Source organism: Macrobrachium rosenbergii, chromosome 20 (genome assembly GCF_040412425.1).
Source record: "Macrobrachium rosenbergii isolate ZJJX-2024 chromosome 20, ASM4041242v1, whole genome shotgun sequence".
Classification (NCBI taxonomy): Eukaryota; Metazoa; Arthropoda; class Malacostraca; order Decapoda; family Palaemonidae; genus Macrobrachium; species Macrobrachium rosenbergii.
Genome location: NC_089760.1, coordinates 42,507,501 through 42,525,000, shown reverse-complemented (window position 1 = coordinate 42,525,000; position 17,500 = coordinate 42,507,501). Strand labels below are relative to the sequence as shown.

Here is a 17,500-nt window from a genome sequence, read left to right as displayed (position 1 = left end):
AATAATAATAATAGTATAGTGTACTTCAATAGTTTTTACATAATAAACTGTACATACATATTTATACATATTATTATTATTATTATTATTATTATTATTATTATTATTATTATTATTATTATTATTATTATTATTATTATTTCAGTAGATGAAACCTATTCACATGGAGCAAGCACACCAAAGGGGCCATTGATTTAAAATTCAAGCTTCCAAAGAATGTTGGTTTCCACCTCCCACCACAGCAGACCCCACACTGCAGCAGTAACTGATCATGATGCAGACCTGGTGATTTTTCATCGCCCTGGGGGAGGCGCGAACCCGCGACATCTGAGTGGCATTCCACGACACTAACCACTATACCAGCGGCATGCACACTACGCATGCGTTACTTATTGTTATTTGCATAATCCTGTCAAATCCGGTGTTTTAGAGGCATCAGATGCTTTCAAAATAATGTGCGGTGCAGGGTGTTGTTGACGAGAAAAATCGCAGCTGTTAATGCTTCTCTCTCTCTCTCTCTCTCTCTCTCTCTCTCTCTCTCTCTCTCTCTCTCTCTCTCTCTCTCCGTTTAATGGAACCAAAATACGTGTTTGCTGGCTATGCCGTCATTACATTAAATGGGCATTACACAAATATTGATTGTTGATTATAGTAGGCACAGTGGGGAAAGAATCAGATCATGTATCTACCGTCACAGAACTTCAGATATTAGTATTCTTAACATAGCTCTCTCTCTCTCTCTCTCTCTCTCTCTCTCTCTCTCTCTCTCTCTCTCTCTCTCTCTCTCTCTCTCTGAGAGTGAACAAGAAACAAATCACACACCTAGCGTCATAGAACTTCAAATATTAGCATTCTTGACATAAGTCTCTCTCTCTCTCTCTCTCTCTCTCTCTCTCTCTCTCTCTCTCTCTCTCTCTCTCTCTCTCTCTCTCTCTGAAAATATGCAAGAATCAAATCACACATTTAGCGTCTTAGAACTTCAAATATTACTATTTCTCTCTCTCTCCCTCTCTCTCTCTCTCTCTCTCTCTCTCTCTCTCTCTCTCTCTCTCTCTCTCTCTCTCTCTCTCTCTCTCTCTCCTGAAAATAAGTAAGTCTTTCCTCACAACTGCAGCTCTTCCAACAAGTTCATCCTCTCCAGCGCGTGACGCCAGAGAATTAGCCAAAACGTACGAGCACACACACACACACACACACACACACACACACACACACACACACACACACACACACACACACACACACATCCACAAACTCTCCCCAAAATAAAATGCATTAACATACCGAAGTGCGGCGTCGAATCTGAAAAGCGCAGGACCCCGGGAAATCTTGCATTGCCAAAAGGCAATCTCACCGGCAAAACATGCGTGATGAGATTGCCTTTTCTCCCCCCCCCCCCTCTCTCTCTGCTTGGCTGCCTGGCTGGCTAGCTGAGTATTGCTGCCGCCACTGCAGCTCTTGCCGAATTAGGAGTGCTACTCGTTTTGACTGGTTAATGCAAATGTATGCAACACGGAACGAGAGGCAAATTTTCCCACATTATTCGCCCGGATAACATCTGAATGTGACTTGGGAAGACCACACACACACACACACACACACACACACACACACACACACACACACACACACACACACACACACATTTCCTCGCGCAAATGCTCCAAGTAGTCGCGAAAATTCTGTGGCTTAAAGTTCAGCATGCATGTTGGTCATCAGATTTTCTACAGATCAACCCATTCATGATATTCCTGTAGGCAGACAGAGAGAGAGAGAGAGAGAGAGAGAGAGAGAGAGAGAGAGAGAGAGAGAGAGAGAGAGAGAGAGAGAGAGAGAGAGAGAGAGAGAAATAAGATATTTACGTTATAATTTAATAAACATTGATGAGAACAATGGCATTCTTAAGTTACGCCTTTGCATATACCACGAGAGAGAGAGAGAGAGAGAGAGAGAGAGAGAGAGTCTAAAACATTTACTTCGAGATTTAAGTATTTATAAGAAAAGTGGCTTTCGTAAGTTACTCATTTGGAAGATACTTGTCTGCGAGAGAGAGAGAGAGAGAGAGAGAGAGAGAGAGAGAGAGAGAGAGAGAGAGAGAGAGAGTCTAAAACATTTACTTCGAGATTTAAGTATTTATAAGAAAAGTGGCTTTCGTAAGTTACTCATTTGGAAGATACTTGTCTGCGAGCGAGAGAGAGAGAGAGAGAGAGAGAATTACATTGTGAGTAATAAGCATTGATGACGACAGTAGCATTCTGAAGTTAAGTCTCTGTGAGAACCGTATGGCGTCTACCTCAATATACCATTCATCAAAGTGGCCTTATAGATTTAAGAACATTTTCAATTTGACTTTATTTCACCGTAAGCTTATTGCTTCTTTCGTCCTCCTCTGTTATTACTGCTCAGGTCCGTCCCTGGTGACATCTGAGAACTGTGCAGTCGTACATTTTAATCTCGGTCGGAATTGGTTTATTTCCTTAAATATGAAATTGTGCCTCATTCTGGGATGCTCTGTGCTTTTAATCTCAATCATCTGTATGCATGGAAATGGTAATGTTTCATTCTCTCTCTCTCTCTCTCTCTCTCTCTCTCTCTCTCTCTCTCTCTCTCTCTCTCTCTCTCTCTCTCTCTCTCTCTCGAATTACCGAAAACATCTTGGAGCTAAAAATATCAAAAAGAGCAAGCAGAGGTAGATTAATAGTGCCAAAAACTATACCAGGAACACTAAGGAAAGCACACAGGACATTAATCCACCACGCACCAGCATCGATAATACAGCGTCTATTCAATGCGCTACCAGCTCATCTGAGGAACATAACAGGAGTGAGCGTAGATGTGTTTAAGAATAAGCTCGACAAATATCTAAGATGCATCCCAGACCATCCAAGACTGGAAGATGCAAAATATACCGGAAGATGCGTTAGCAATTCTCTGGTAGACATCAAAGGTGCCTCACACTGAGGGACCTGGGGCAACCCGAACGAACTGTAAGGTCTGTAAGGTAAGGTAAGGTCTCTCTCTCTCGGTCAAGTTATTGTCTCATTTGCGACCATATTTGGCAGTAAGTCACTCATTTTTCAAAATCATTTTACTCGGTAATTTCTATCATATTATATATATATATATATATATATATATATATATATATATATATATATATATATATATATATATATATATATATATATATATATATATATATATATATATATATATATATATATATATATATATATATATATATATATATATATATATATATATATATATATATACATACACATATACATGTATACATACGCACATATATGCACTGTCCACATATTTTTACCTAGCGAAATAGCTTATGCATTCAAATTTTTGTTCATGGCATGACACAGAAGAGCTGAATTTCTTGCTCTTCACGTGTGCTCATTCTATCCCAGCTCTGCAGTCTCATTTGTAACCTAGTTTTTAATGCTCGTCTTTTTAGCAAGGAGAGCTGTTTCCCGTTTTAATATGGTTGGGGTGGGGGCGGGTACCATCTCTCAGTTTTCACCGAGCGTTTTTCACCAAGATTTTTATACCCAGTTATCGTCGTGTTCGTCGTGGAGTTCAGTTACTTTGTCCGTATTGTGTCCCCTTCCTTTTGAGAACGGTTTTCCTTTAGCTGACGCCTAATCGTTAGATATGTAGAATGTGGCCGGTTTATCGAGCATATTTCCAAAATATCCACATGATCATGTATCAAGGAACCACGTGTCGGGGGAGGGGGGGCGGTGTTGGTTAGTGCCGTTAAGGCACCTCATTCGCTGAACTAATAGTAATAATAACAATAATAATAACAACAATAATAACAACTTAATCGCTTCACCCTTTGCGCCTCACAAGACTTTATATGCAAGTTTCAGGAAGTTTTTCATTTGGAAATTACATAATCTGAAGTTTTCCTAACTTCCCACCTTCGTTTCCGAACTTCAAACTTCACTTTCTTTGTCGCCACCGTCCGTAATCATTCCCTTGATTGCATACGACTTCTGAGAGAGAGAGAGAGAGAGAGAGAGAGAGAGAGAGAGAGAGAGAGAGAGAGAGAGAGAGAGAATTGTGCTTTGAATGCCTTCGGTCGTGAAGGCATGCATGTCTTTGATCGAGTTTGGATGAGTTATTTTGGCTCCCAGCTCTCAGCCTTTATCTTTTCGCGGTTCTGGTTTTGGGGCGTGAAGGGACAAGACCATTGCGGGATTATATTAATTCTGTTAAATACTTCATTGGGCTACAGATACAGGGGCCATTGCGGGATTACAGAATTTAATTGAATTTTTCAACAGAATTTCATTGAATTTTTCAACAGAATTTAATTGATTTTTCATTGGGTTACAGGCACAGGGGCCATTGCGGGATTACAGAATTTAATTACATTTTTCATTGGGTTACAGGTACAGGGGCCATTGTGGGATTACAGAATTTAATTGAATTTTTTAATTGGGTTACAGATGCAGGAGCCATTGCTGGGTTACAGAATTTAAATGAATTTTTCATTGGGTTACAGGTACAGGGTCCATTGCCTGATTACAGATTTTAACTGAATTTTTCATTGGGTTACACTACAGGGGCCATTGCGGGATTAGAGTTTAATTGAATTTTTCATTGGGTTACAGGTACAGGGACCATTGCGGGAGTACAGAGTTTAATTGAATTTTTCATTGGGTTACTGGTACAGGGGCCGTTGCCGGATTACAGAATTTAATTGATTTTTTTCTTTTGGTTACAGTACAGGGGCCATTGCAGGATTACAGAGTTTAATTAAATTTTTCATCGGGTTATAATACAGGGGCCATTGCCGGATTACAGAATTTAATTGAATTTTCCATTGGGTTACAGTTACAGGGGCCATTACGGGATTAAAGGATTTAATTGAATTTTTCATTGGGTTACAGATACAGCGGCCATTGGGGGATTTCAAAAACCGTATAAAATTTGGGGGGGATATAGTGTTTTTTCTTACGTTAATCATTTCGGTTTCCAGGATAATTTAGTCATTTAATCAGATCACTCTCTCTCTCTCTCTCTCTCTCTCTCTCTCTCTCTCTCTCTCTCTCTCTCTCTCTCTCTCTCTCTCTCTCTTAGTGTGTGTGTGTTTGTGGTTGATATTTTTTCTTTATTTATTTTCACGTGAATTATTCCAGCTCAAAGGATAGGTTTAGAGCTCTCTCTCTCTCTCTCTCTCTCTCTCTCTCTCTCTCTCTCTCTCTCTCTCTCTCTCTCTCTGTGGTTGCAGATATTTCAGATATTTTTTCATTCATTTTCACATCAATCATTCTAGCTGTCAGGCTAAGATTCGAGTCCAATCCCTAATCTCTCTCTCTCTCTCTCTCTCTCTCTCTCTCTCTCTCTCTCTCTCTCTCTCTCTCTCTCTCTCTCTCTCAGGGCTCTTCTTGGTGTCGCTATCCAAAACGAGCGTCATGTCTCTTAAGAATTTATTTCATAGGTCATTCCACGTGACAAGCGTGCCATAACTCTTATTTCATAGTTGTGACAGTTTTCTTCCTCACTCTTCCTTCCTCACTCCTTCTTCTTCACTCCTTCTTCTTCACTCCTTCTTTCTCTCTATTTTTTCCTCATTCTTTCTTCCCCACTCTTTCTTCCTCACTCCTCCCTGACTCTTTCTTCCTCACTCCTCCTTTCTCTCTCTTTTTCTTCCGCACACTTTGTTTCTCTCTCTTTCTTCCTCGCTCCTTCGTTCTCTCTTTGTTCCTTACTCTTTCCTCCTCACTCCTTCCTCCTTGCTGCTTCTTTCTCTCTGTTTCCTCCTCACTCTTTCTTCCTCAATCCTTCTGCCTTGGTCCTTCTTTCTCTCTATTTCTTCCTCACTCTTTCTCCCTTACTCCTTCCTCACTCCTTCTTCCTTGCTCCTTCTTTCTCTCTCTTTCTTCTTCACTCCTTCCTCGCTCTTTCTTCCTCACGCCATCTTCCTCGCTCTTTCTTTCTCACTCCTTCTTCCTTCTTCCTCACTTTTTCGTCCTCGCTCTTTCGTCTTCACTCCTTCTTCCTCACTCTTTCTTCTTCACTCCTTCCTCGCTCCTTCTTTCTCTCTCTTTCTTCCTCACTCATTCCTTACTCCTTCTTTCTCTCTTTTCCTCACTCTTTCTTCCTCACTCCTTCCTCGCTCCTTCTTTCTCTCTCTTTCTTCCTCACTCCTTCCTTACTCCTTCTTTCTCTCTTTTCCTCACTCTTTCTTCCTCACTCTTTCTTCCTCACCCCTTCTTCCTCACTCCATCTTCCTCACTTCTTTCTCGCTCCTTCGCCTCGGGCGACACAGCACTTACGGTTTTAATGTCGCGTTCGCGCAAACAGAGAAATAATTCACGCTACTCGCCCCGAACGCTTCGTTTGCTGTGCTAAAAGATGCTTAACATGTTTTACATTTTTGTTGTTGCTATTTCATGAATACACACTAATACGAGTAGGTGAATATATATATATATATATATATATATATATATATATATATATATATATATATATATATATATATGTGTGTGTGTGTGTGTGTGTGTATGTATGTATATATATAACACACACACACACACACACACACACACACACATATATATATATATATATATATACATATATATATATATATATATATATATATATATATATATATATATATATATATATATATATATATATATATATATATATATATATATATATATATATATATAACCCTTTCCAGGAAACTTTTATACAGTGAGCTCATCAGCAGCACACCCAATCCCTGTGTACACCCATCACCATTTTTACTCTCTTAAAATTAAGATGTAGGAAGAATTATTGCACAGATTCACCTTTGACAAGACCACAAGAAATGTAGTTGTAGACTAGGGTAAGAATGGTCAAGAATATGAACGTTAACATCTAAATATGGATGAGAAAAAAAGGGGGCTGGGAGTGAGAACAGGTCTGGCGGTTTCTGGATGACTTAACCATTTGTATTACGTCTAACAACTAATAATTCTTCGAGAGATAGGGGCTAGATGGAGTCGGGAGGCTGCTCAAGGCTTCAACAATATTCCTGCGCTATACACAATTGTTGATTCCTTGCACGGTGGGAAAAAGCTCGAATCAGGTGTGCTATAGATAGTTTTGTACTAAAAAATTTAGCTTGTTGATGGAGTAGGACATTTTGGCTAGGGTTGTAAGTCCATACTGCCCTAAAATGGAAAACTGCAGTATCAGCAAAATTTTCGAAACTGAGATATGCCACCTACTGGGCTTGTGAAACACTAATACACAAGTTACTGCAGTTTCAGAATGATTCTTCAATGCTTTATTTAGGGGCGTCCCATTTGCGGTACTGTATCTGCAAAATCTGTAGTAAGGGAAGGGTAAACTACAGGATCTACCATTTTTCTCAGTTTTGTATTTTTGCAGATACTGCAGTCTTCCATTTTAGGGCAGCATAGAAGTGCCATTAGGCCCGGACGGGAAAGAGCTTAGGGTCAAGGAGCTGACATTTATGACCTTATGCTTCTGCAGCTATTCACAGAACTTGTGAGGGCATAACACTGGTAGGTTTGTGAACTTGTGAAGGCATAACATTGGTAGGTTTGTGCCTCCTTGCCAGGATTAGAACCGTTCTTAATGACAGCCATCCGTTTTACATGGGCCCAAGGTAATGTATTGTGCTGAGACGATACATTATCCTGCTTTGTACGTCCAGCAAATAAAGAGCTAAACGAATATGGGGGGCGACACCCTCTATTTACAGGAATGAGTTTTGGGAATTGGCAAAATGAGGTTTGGGAGTTGACATCTCATCAGAAAAGGAATAGTGTCCAGGAACACGTATGGGGGTATGAAAACAAGTTGATAGATGGGTGAATAGCGAAGTGATGCAATTGTGATAAATGAATGGAGAATGTGAATAATAAGGAGGGATATAGAAATGACGTAAAAAGAAACAGAAAATTGGGGAAGGCATGGGTGAATTGCCACTAATCAAATAAGACTTTTCACGCCTTGAACAAACTCGGCTGCATTAGTCAGAGTTGACAACCTGGCATCTGCGGATACCAAAATATAACATTTGTATTGGCTGGAACATTTATATTAGACAGAGTGAGTTATTGACAACAGACGGCTATCGAACTCTGAATCTTAAAAAAAAAAACCTGTCTCTACACTGACGAGGGAGCATGACGCTCCGAAATTGTGTATAGAATTCTTAGATAGACCTCGTTTTCAACTTGTGTTTTTTTTTCTTCGAATGAGTTGCCTTATAGTAATATTGTGCAATTACCGTACCTAGAACAGCCTGGGAATGATGTTGATATTCTCGTGATGTACCTTGTAAACCTATGTTAATTAACAGAATATTTTTGAAAAAGTATCTTGTTAATATATTTAGCATTTGCTGCAGAACCAAACTAAGGATGTGGCTGACATTGCCTCTTAAATAAAGGCATGTGTGTGTGTGTGTGTGTATGTGTGTTTTGTCAAAATCATTAACGTTATGACTGTGTGAGGGACTGAAATTAAGGATTAATAAAACGCCTTTAGGCATCATTGATATCAGTGGTTGAATTATAACATAAAGAAATAAATTGGAATCAGCAAACAAACTTAAATCTAAAACCTGCAAAAACTCTGAAAGAGGAATTGAACTAATATACTGAATGATGAATGAGGTGGCATGAACGAAGAATAAAAGAAATAAGAAAGGCTAAAATGGGAGGAAATAGAGATGTTGAATGGAAGAATGTTAGGTGCAAAAGAAAAATGGTGGAGTGGACGAGCGCAAATGTGATGCTCGTCGCCATAAAGCTAATTTCGTCTTTCATTTTCGGTCCCTTTTGTGTAGCAGGAAAATGGGTAGGCGCGGGGGGCGGCGGGTTTAGTATCCTGAGCCGCTTATAATACGCTGCGTCTCAGCGTCCCTGTATGTATGTATGTATGTATGTATACGTATGTGTATGGAAGCATGTATTCGAGGTTCTCTCCCCAGTGGGGTGCGGTGCTTCTCTCTCCATCTATTTTGCACTGAATATCAGAAATGCGTCGGAGGGGGGAGAGAATATATATAAGGTTTGCAAAGAGGAAGGTATGGATGCCGTGTTGCCTCAGCCTGAGGATAAATCCTTAGCTTGAGGATAAATCCTTAGCTTCAGGATAAATCCTTAGCTTGAGGATAAATCTTTAGCTTGAGGTAATCCTTAGCTTGAGGATAAGGCCTTAGCGTATGGGTAAAACCTTAGCTTGAGGATAAATCCTTAGCTTGAGGAAATCCTTAGCTTGAGAATAAATCCTTTGCTTAAAGGATAAAGCCTTAGCTTGAGGATAAATCCTTAGCTTCAGGAAATCCTTAGCTTGAGGATAAATCCTTAGCTTGAAGATAAACCCTTAGGTTGAAGATAAATCCTTAGCTTGAGGAAATCTTTAGCTTGAGGAAATCCTTAGCCTGAGAAAATCCTCAGCCTGAGGAAATCCTTAGCTTGAGGATAAATCCTTAGCTTGCGGAATTCCTGGGCTTGAGAAAATCCTTAGTCTGAGGGAATCCTCAGCCTGAGGAAATCCTTAGCTTGAGGAAATCCTCACAGCCTGAGGAAATCCTTAGTTTGAGGATAAATCCTTCGCTTGAGGATAAATCCTCAGCTTGAGGATAAATCCTTAGCTCAAGCAAATGTAGATGAATAGACAGACGTTTGGGAATGGGAATTCTGGGAAATTGTGGCATTATTCGGCTGTGTCATTAGTTTTTATTTTTGTACGCGCAGTGAATATGTTATTTTGAATAATCTGATGTATAAGTCCAGTCCATGAGAACGGATCTGTCTATCTACCTACCTACCTACCTATCTATCTATCTATCTATCTCTCTATCTATCTATCTACATACATACATACATTCATACATATATATGTATGTATGTATGCATATATGTATCTATCTACATACATACATACATTCATACATATATATGTATGTATGTATGTATGTATGTATGTATATACCGAATAAATTCTTATTGGCCTGTCCCAGTGTTCTAAGAGTTATTCTTTAAAACTTACATAATTAAAAAAAATTGCTTGACGAAAGCACAGTTATGGCTGTCAAACTAAAAAAAAAAATGTTCGGCGAAAGCACAGTTATTTCTATCATAAATAGGTCTTTACGTCGTATCCTAAAAATTTTTTTACATCATATTGGTTCCAAGATTTTACTGAATTTTATTTCAGTTTACTTACACATATAAAAGAAGACTTGAATCGTCTCCCTAGTCCAAGAAAGACGTTAAAATGTCTGACATATGCACAAATTCGTTGGCAGTCGAAAACCCGGGGAGAAAAAGTTTGCATACAAGAACGCGCGGTTTGAATAAATATGACTGCATTCCGTGACTTGTATTGCCACTGCATTCTGCGTATTGCTGATAGTTTCTTTTCGCGTGCTTGAAGGCACAATTCCTGGAAATTGGGGGTATTTTGCTTATTTGAGATTTACATTCAGTAGGGAAAGGTGAAGAATGATACAGATTTAGTTCATGGGCTCGAAATGATGGGTGGAGTACTCGTGAATATTGAAAATGTGACTTAGGGGTCTTAATATAAGCTACTAAGTTCCACCACTGGCTGTAATATCTGTCAACGTCCTTTTTTCGTGGTGATTTTTGGAAATTGTTGGAATAAACTCTATATTTTAACCTCGTAAGTTTGACGTGATTGTATTTTTACGCTTTTGCACAGCACGCATGCGTGCGTGTGTTGGTTCTTATAAAGATAAATGACTCTTGACGAATAAAAAAAAAAGTTTCTCAGTAATGTGTACGACGAATATTGTAATTGAAGGTACTGTCAAGTTCTGTATTTCCTGTTGCTTTCTGAAACTTCTTTCAGATGACCACCATGCTCTTTGGAAATTTGAATTTCAAGTCAATGGCCCCTTTGGTGGGCTTGTTCCATATGAATGGGATTCATCTTCTGAATAATAATAATAATAATAATAATAATAATAATAATAATAATAATAATAATAATAATAAGATTCTTTGGAAGCATGAATTTCAAGTCAGTGGCCCGTGTGGACTAGTGCCATTTGAATAGGGTTCATCTTCTGATTAATAATAATAATAATAATAATAATAATAATAATAATAATAATAATAATAATAATAATAATAATAATGATATTTGCATCGGATTTTGCTGTGGTGATGGTCATTGACGCAAGTGACGATAATAATAATAATAATAATAATAATAATAATAATAATAATAATAATAATAATAATAATAATAATAATAATAATAATAAATCTTGCATCGGGTTTTGCTGTGGCTATCTCACTGACCTAAGTGACGTTAATAATAATAATAATAATAATAATAATAATAATAATAATAATAATATAATAATAATAATAATAATAATAATTTTTGCATAGATTTTGCTGTGGTGGTCACTGAGGAAAGCGACGATAACAGGGAAGCCATTTACTATTGGAAGTTCAGCTTTAAGCAAACGTGACGCGTGTATGTGATCATTGCATAATTTGCAATGTTAGCTTATGTTGCAGGACACCCGTTATCTCCTGATATTAATTAGTGTTTTTACAGAATGCTTTAATTCACACGGATATTCAAGTTAAAAGTGTATTTCTTTTATGTAAACTGCATCATGAAAATTGTTATATCAAATTGTACCATAGTTCACTAACCTTCAAGTTTGTTTAGGTCTTGATGCCTGCTCTTCTCTCTCTCTCTCTCTCTCTCTCTCTCTCTCTCTCTCTCTCTCTCTCTCTCTCTCTCTATCACAACATGAGCAAGCTAAAATATGGTTAACGAAAGAGAGAGACCCATCCTTTTAGTTTGTTCATGTTTTGATGCCTGCTCTCTCTCTCTCTCTCTCTCTCTCTCTCTCTCTCTCTCTCTCTCTCTCTCTCTCTCTCTCTCTCTCTCTCTCTCTCGTTTAACGTTTTTCAGAATCATCTTTGTAAAAGTTAGGAAAGTCAAAGTGAAGAGGAAGCACTAATCGATATTTTTAAATGTGCAATATTCTGTTTACCTCTTTTTTTGTTATTTAATATCGTCTCTTAGATAGGATTCAAGAGCAACACCTTCATTTGCATAGTTTAAAAGTATGATTTACTTTTATGAGAGATTTCATTTACTATTTTTGTTACTTCATATTTGATATTATCTCTTTGGTCAGGATTCAAAAGCAACATCTTCATTTGCATAGTTCTTCTGTGAGATATTTCATTTACTATTTTTGTTAAGTTTGTTCCTTCGTAAAGTTTCAGTGGTCGTTCACAGATTCCTCTGAAATGAGGTTCCTATTAAGTACGTTGTGCAGATGCGCGCTTGAAGAACCCCAGTTCTTAATTAAGAGTAGAATTACGTGCTTTGAAAGTTCAGAGTTTTAAGCTGGAGTGCTTTTGTTGCTTTACTACCCTAAAACAATTCTCATTACATTTTGATAGTTTATTTACATTTTTATTTATTTACTTATTCATTTAGTAATTCTTTTTTGTGTTTCAATAACTGACTCCTTCTTCTGCATTTTCCATTACCTTGTTATTTCTTTAAAATGGACTCCATGTTCTTTGGAAGCTTGAATTTCAAGTCAGTGGACCATGTGGGCCTGTTACAAATGATTAGTGTTCTGCTTCTGGATAATAATAATAATAATAATAATAATAATAATAATAATAATAATAATAATAATAATAATATTCGTCAATGAGGTTTGGAATGACACAGTTTTCTTTGCAATTGTTTATCTGTCCGTTAAAGTATTAATTGTTTTAATATTATTATTATTATTATTTGCCCTTGGTTTGAGAGTTCAACTAATTAGATTTTTGTTCATTTCAGGTAAGGGAATTAAAATCAAGGAACATAAGCCACGTTCAGCTTTGCGTAACGTAAGTATGCAATGCATCATCATAATGTAGAAAGTAATTTTTGAAGTAGGTAATTTTATTTTTTGTGATTATATAATTTCGTGTCAGTTATACCCCGGCATACGTTAGAGTTTGTGGAAATACATAAAGTTTTCGTAAACACACACACACACACATACACACTACTCCTTAAGTATATAATTTTGTATGACCTACCTTAATATGATGCCTTCCTTATGTAAAAAAAAATCGGAAATATGACGGGGGAAATGTTTAGGAACTATTTTCGATTTAAATATTCATGAGACCGGGAGGGTAATGAGAATTCAGAAGTGTACAAAGAGCAAAGTTTTTTTTTTTCTCTCTCTCTCTCTCTCTCTCTCTCTCTCTCTCTCTCTCTCTCTCTCTCTCTCTCTCTCTCTCTCTCTCAAGTATGGTAAAGAATATATTGATTAGATATTCTCTTTTTTTTTTTTTGACAAGGCTTGGTTGAATAAGTCTTGTTTTAATATTTTGTTTCAAATATTTGGATTCCTTGTTAATAAGCCTCTTTAGATTTTTTCTTGGGACAGTCACTTGGTGAATTTATTGTATTATATCATTTGTTATTTTATATTGAACTTTATAATGCTGAAAGATGTTGTATCCTTTAATTATCCATATTAGACATAAGGCCTGAATACCGGCTGATTATTCCTTTTTTGCAAGAGTCTGTAGTTTGTTCAGATCTCATGGTTATTTAATGTCGATCATTTATTATGTGTAAAGTTGTAGTATTGTGTGCGAGCTTTGTTTCATAGGAATTATCACTAAATGTTTGCTACAAAGGTTATTTGTTTGAAAAAGCTTCAGTTTTTTTAGCAAGATTATTGGTTTTTGTTGTTAAGGCAAGAACTTCTTACCAGTTTACATGCTTGCGTCATTGTTTGATTGTAGGTCTGTATACAAGCTCGTCTTTTTATTAAAACATTTATATTTATTCATACGTGGAATATAAGTTTATGTAAGTTTTTATTCATACTTATAAGTGTTCATATTTACGTTTATTCTTTATGTGTTTGTTCGTATCTATATTATACATTATTTATTTGGTAACGTCTACTGTAGAATTAATAGGACATCGTTTTGACTTTTGGTAGTTAATCTGTTCTTTATTCGTCTTTGTCTTTTACCGAAGAAAACTCAGAAAGTACTTTCTAAGTCACAGTTCAGGATGAAACGCGGTCGACAGGTCGATCTGAATAAAGTAAGAGTTCTTTCAGATTCGTGAAGACGGTCAAGGTTTGGTCTGGATGACATTTAGAGGAAGAAGTAGCCTACGCTTTTCAAAGGTATTGCTGACATGTTAATCAATATTAACAACAGTTTGAAATCATTTAGCGTTGATGGGCTTTTGCTGCCTATCTGTTGCTCATGTGTTGGCTACGTAATACACCATCCTTATAAATAGATTATAATAATCCCTGGGTTTTTATATATCAAGTATCTTTTATTTATCAAAGATCTTTTATTTATCAAGTATCTTTCATTTGTCAAGTTTCTCTTATTTATCAAGGATCTTTTATATATCAAGTATCTTTTACTTATCAAGTATCCTGTATTTATCAAGTATCTTTCACTTATCAAGTATCTTGTATTTATCAAGCATCTTTTACAAATCAAGTATCTTTCACTTATCAAGTATCTTGTATTTATCAAGTATCTTTTATTTATCAAGTATCTTTTACTTATCAAGTATCTTTCACTTATCAGGTACCTTTTACTTATCAGGTATCTTTGATTTCTGAAGTATCTTAGATTTATCAAGTATCTTTTACTTATCAAGTATTTTATTTATCAAGTATCTTGTATTTATCAGGTATCTTTCACCTATCAAGTATCTTGTATGTATCAGGTATCTTTCGCTTAACAAGTATCTTGTATTTATCAAGTATCTTTCATTTATCAAGCATCTTGTATTTATCAAGTGTCTTTTACTTATCAAGTATCTTGTGTTTATCAAGTATCTTTCACTTATCAAGTGTCTTGTATTTACCAAGTATCTTTAATTCATCAAATATCTTGTATTTATCAAGTATCATTAATCTATCAAGTATCTCTTATTTATCAAGCATCTCAGACAGAAAACCGAAGGACGATCCAGTGGCCTTTGTGAAACACAGGCAAACACAAAAGGCTTTTGTTTCTCTTCCATGAATACTTCGAGGCTTCCTCGAGGTCGTTGACTCGACGCAATAACCTGAATCTCAAAAAAAAGGGTCTTTTATCTACTTCTTTAGCCTTTTGTCCCCTGCTAAGTCTGTTAACGTCAGCCTGAGGTTCTGTTGTCCTATTTTTTAAATCAGTTTGTCCTCGTCAGGCTGAGTTTGGTGATTTTGTGTCGTGTGTCATCTGAAAGTTGTTGTGAGAGAGAGAGAGAGAGAGAGAGAGAGAGAGAGAGAGAGAGAGAGAGAGAGAGAGAGAGAGAGAATGAAATATTCGGTAATCTAATTAAATGTCTCAAGCACACACTGATTTTACACAGAGAGAGAGAGAGAGAGAGAGAGAGAGAGAGAGAGAGAGAGAGAGAGAGAGAGAGAGAGAGAGTATGAAACATTCGGTAATTTAGTTAAATATCACAAGCAAACTCTGATTTACAGAGAGAGAGAGAGAGAGAGAGAGAGAGAGAGTTTAGTTAAGAGATCACAAGAGAATCTGAAACAGAGAGAGTAGTTTAGTTAAATATCAGAGAAACTCTGATTTACAGAGAGAGAGAGAGAGAGAGAGAGAGAGAGAGAGAGTGTGTGTGAAACATTCGGTAGTTTAGTTAAATATCACAAGCAAACACTGCTTTACAGAGAGAGAGAGAGAGAGAGAGAGAGAGAGAGAGAGAGAGAGAGAGAGAGAGAGAGAGAGAGAGAGAGTATGAAACATTCGGTAGTTTAGTTAAATATCACAAGCAAACACTGCTTTACAGAGAGAGAGTATGAAATATTCGGTAATTTAGTTAAATGTTTAATATAAGCATTATACACTGATTTACAGAGAGAGAGAGAGAGAGAGAGAGAGAGAGAGAGAGAGAGAGAGAGATCATCACTAGCGTGGGTTTTTCAATATACGTAAACATTAACATTTAAGCAGATGTACCCTATGCATATGGAACAAGCCCACCAAAGGGGCCATTGACTTGAAATATAGGTTTCCAGAGAATATGGCGTTCATTTGAATGGAGTAACAGAGGGTAATAGGAAAACAGAAAGAAGAGACCAGTTATTCGAAAAAAAACCAAATAAATTAATAAATGAATAGGAAAAAATTTAGGTCGGTTACAAAATACAAGAACTGAAAATGAAGAAATTGGAAAGCTTCTTTTGAAAAAGAACTTTTGGTGGTGAAGTATGAAGCAAATAAGTAAAAAATGCGCCGAAGTTTCTAGGGCGCAATCGAGTTTTCTGCACAGCGTACAGTGCTGTATGAAACTCTCCGCCGCGGCCCATGAAACTCTCAACCACCGTCCATGAAACTTTCAGTCACGGCCCGGTGGTGGCCAGTGTTGTTAGCACCCATAGTGGTGCCAGACGCACGATCATGGCTAAGTTTGACCTTAAATAAAATTGAAGCTACTGAGGCTAGAGGGCTGCAATTTGGTATGTTTGATGATTCGAGGGTGGAAGATGAACATACCAATTTGCAGCCCTCTTGCCTCAGTAGTTTTTAAGATCTGAGGGCGGACAGAAAAAGTGCGGACGGACGGACAAATAGCTATCTCAGTAGATTGCTTTTACAGAAAACTAATAAAAAATAGTGCATTGTCAAAAGGTTTAACAAATAATACCTTGACAATCCATTGGCTCAACTCGGCCCATAGAATTAATTGGGCAGTATATAATGCTTATATTAAACATAAGGACTGTGAGTATTGAGTAAACAAGCGGTGTATACAGTGTTTTGTTAGATCTTTCATCTTAAATGTTGAGCAGTATGGATATTGTAATTTGTTTCGTTATGCGGTATGTATCAGTACAGAGGCATTACAGTGAAAGGCGACATGTAACCACCTCATTTATTTTTTTATTAAAATTTTTAAAGTATGTTTCAGAATACACTTTAACTTGTGATTGTTGACGTGCGTACACAAATTTATATATATATATATATATATATATATATATATATATATATATATATATATATATATATATATATATATATATATATACATACACATACATATATAATTATATATATATATATATATATATATATATATATATATATATATTATATTATACATACGTGTGTTTGTATATATAAAATACATCTGTGTATCTATGTACGTATGGATAGTATATACATTTTACTATCCCCTATCACAATAATAGACCCGACAACCACAATTCCATCCCATGAATATATGCAAAGAGGCTTACACAGACCTTGATACGTATAAGGCTGTCTTATATATATATATATATTTATATTAGGCTTAGAGGCACACGATCTGAAGCACTCTGTCTAAGGTCGCCGTTCGAGAATTGGGTAACTCTTACGGGGCCTATAATATTATCTTAGGCCTACCGGCTCTCCCCTTCAGATCTAATCTCATGAAATTTGAATTTTGAGAGCCTCTG

The 17,500-nt window shown here is 36.7% G+C and overlaps 1 protein-coding gene across 16 annotated transcripts in view; it reads left to right on the top strand.

Moving 5' to 3' along the window:
- Positions 1-17,500, top strand: part of tei (teiresias) — a 386,546-nt gene that overhangs the window by 95,859 nt on the left and 273,187 nt on the right. For 4 of the 16 annotated variants that reach the window (XM_067122671.1, XM_067122666.1, XM_067122670.1 and 1 more), the window contains exon 2: positions 12,862-12,911. The exons of the other annotated variants lie outside the window; for them this stretch is intronic. The gene's annotated coding sequence lies outside the window, so the exon portion shown is untranslated. The remainder of the gene's footprint in view (positions 1-12,861; positions 12,912-17,500) is intronic. 16 annotated transcript variants of the gene reach the window in all.